General features: G+C 44.5%; 1 pseudogene; it reads right to left on the bottom strand.

Annotated features, from left to right (window-relative positions):
* Positions 1 to 1,342: 1,342 nt before the first annotated feature.
* Positions 1,343 to 1,867, bottom strand: LOC147447758 (uncharacterized; annotated as a pseudogene).
* Positions 1,868 to 2,512: the final 645 nt, after the last annotated feature.

A 2,512-nucleotide genomic window follows, 5' to 3' on the forward strand; every position in this document is an offset into this window, starting at 1 on the left:
TGCCGCTCAAGTAAGGAGAAATTTGGTGGCCGGTTTACAGTTGGCTCTTGGGCCCGGGGGCATCGGCTCGACAGGTGGCGAGTGACAGGCGTCCCTGGTGGCACCACCCGATGCTTGATGGGTGGCATGATCCCATGGATGGTTCTTGGCTCTCCATCAAAGGCTTGTTCTCCTATGGTACGACTCGGTTCTCTTCTGGTGCAGTATGGCTTGGTTCTCTTCTAGTGAGATGGTGCTAATGCTTTTTGGTGATGGCCCTTTGGGGCCGGTGATGAAGACATGTAGGCTCCACCTATTCTCGGCAATACCTCTGCATTATGGATCAACTCAATGCTGGTCTATGTCGAGTAAGTCAACCTAGTCTCATTTTGTGCTGATATGTCTTTTTGGGTGGTCTATTCTCCTCGGTGGGGTGGCAGCCCTATTAGCCATGAAATTTTGGTCATAGCCATGTTGTGGGCAACCTATTTTGGGGTGGCAATACGGTGGGTTGGTGGAAACCCGTGGATGAACTTGTGATCTATGCATTTGATGTGGTCTTGTTTATGTCCTGGAAACTCCTTTGGTATCTGTGGCTCGTGCTGAGCACAGATTTGGTTGTATTTTTTTGGTCTTTATTATATAACCACCCACCTATTGTGACCAAAAAAAAAAGTTTTCCTTGGAGGTGCATTTAAAGGAAAGTGAATATGGGGAAAGAAAGGGAAAAGGAGAGAGGGGAGGGGGGTTGGTTCAGTTTTTGTTTTTTTAATGAATAAGGCCATTCTACACACCATCATAGGCTTGTAGCATAGTGGTTTAGCTCAACCCTTAGACATTCAACTTGATGGGTTCAAATGTGAGTAATGAAAGATGATATAAAAAGGGCTTTTTGTGTGGCCTTATGCTAACTAGCATACCCACATAACACAATTAGCATCCCTTCTTATTATCATACTATGCAAGCCACTGGCCTTCTTTGTACACATCTTTCCAAACCCTGATGCCTTTCTTATAAGTTGTATGTGCCTCCTTTTACAGTTTCCATTTATATTTGTGGGCTACCTGACCAAACCATATGGAGTCCTGCTGTAAAAAGTGTAAATTGTAAGACACTAAAGGAGGCGGACTTTGAGCTTGTTTGATCACCTCTCTAGAGTTCTACATTTTCTTGATGAGCTCAAATCCTCTAGGTTTAATGAGACAGGTTGTACAAATGATCTCTCTTAAACTGAGACCCCCCTATGATAGACACCAAAGCCATGTATATACAAAGCACACAAGAGACAGAAGATACCCAATTTTTTTATAAAACTGCATTATCTCCCAGCAAGAATTATATTGAAGATGCAGTGATTACAACTTAAAAGCTGGAGGACATGCTATTATAGATTACTTCATAGCTTTCTGGGTTGATTGTGTACACTTGCCGTCTCCTTGGGATGTGCTCCATGGGTATTTTGATACATCGTACCAGATGTGAAAGTACGTGGACGATGGGCTACTTGTGGTCTAGCTTGAAGGTGTATGCATCCAATTGTTCGTAATACAAACCTTGTATAACATATGAGCCTCTATCAATTGCATTGACCCACTCATTGAGGTAGCCCTTCTCCACCTTCTCCTTTGCTGCAACACACTTGACCAGGTAGAAATTCACATCCTCGACGTTGGTTGAAGCATCTGGATTTACAGCAAATGTGTCGCTAGCACATAGAGCACTACTCAACACATCATGATGACCTTCGTATGTGAAGTCATCGTAGGCGGCTGCTTCATCTTCCGGCTTAGAATCTGACATAGCCTCATCATGTAATGGCAATAGACTATGATAATCCCAAGGCTGCACGTGAGCTTTATTGATGCAGCGATTCCATCTTCCATGCATGCATGCATCACAGAAGCATGCCAAGGCTCTTGTTGCAAGGGCAGTTGGATCCCCAGGGTTGTGACCACGAAAAGCATGCAGAGAGTGAGTTTTTGTCACAGTGGCACAATTCCACTTCACCTCCCTATTCACTTCCCCCTCTTTAGCCTCCCAGAACACACGGGCATATTCATTTCTTTTGAAGGATAGTGTGAAGGTGCTCCCTGCGCGACAGGTTGGCTTGGCAATAAGCAACCACATCAGTTGCACACTGCAAAATAGCTCCATTAGGTTTTAATTGTTCATGGGTCAAGGTTCTTTTCACAACTACTCCTACACCATCATGCTCTCCCTTGTTGTGCCCTGATCCAAAGAAGAACTAGCTCATCCCCATCTCTATGAGTCCACCATATCTTGGAACAAAGTAAAAAGCCCTCACTCCCTTGAACTGCAAGGCCGCACCATCAGACCACATCCAAAGTTGCTTAGGAGTGACACCCTCTTGTTGTAACCAGTCATGATGTAGCATGAAGCAGTGATGCACGAACAACGTGTCATGCACCTTGTCATCCAATATAAAGAAGTGGATGGTTTTGACTACCTCCCCTGCCCTGCGGAGGTAGTATGTTATGTGTACAAAAATGGTTACTTGACTAGAGTGCCAAT

This window comes from Adiantum capillus-veneris, chromosome 11, assembly GCF_014529385.1.
Source record: "Adiantum capillus-veneris isolate H3 chromosome 11, ASM1452938v2, whole genome shotgun sequence".
Lineage (NCBI taxonomy): Eukaryota > Viridiplantae > Streptophyta > Polypodiopsida > Polypodiales > Pteridaceae > Adiantum > Adiantum capillus-veneris.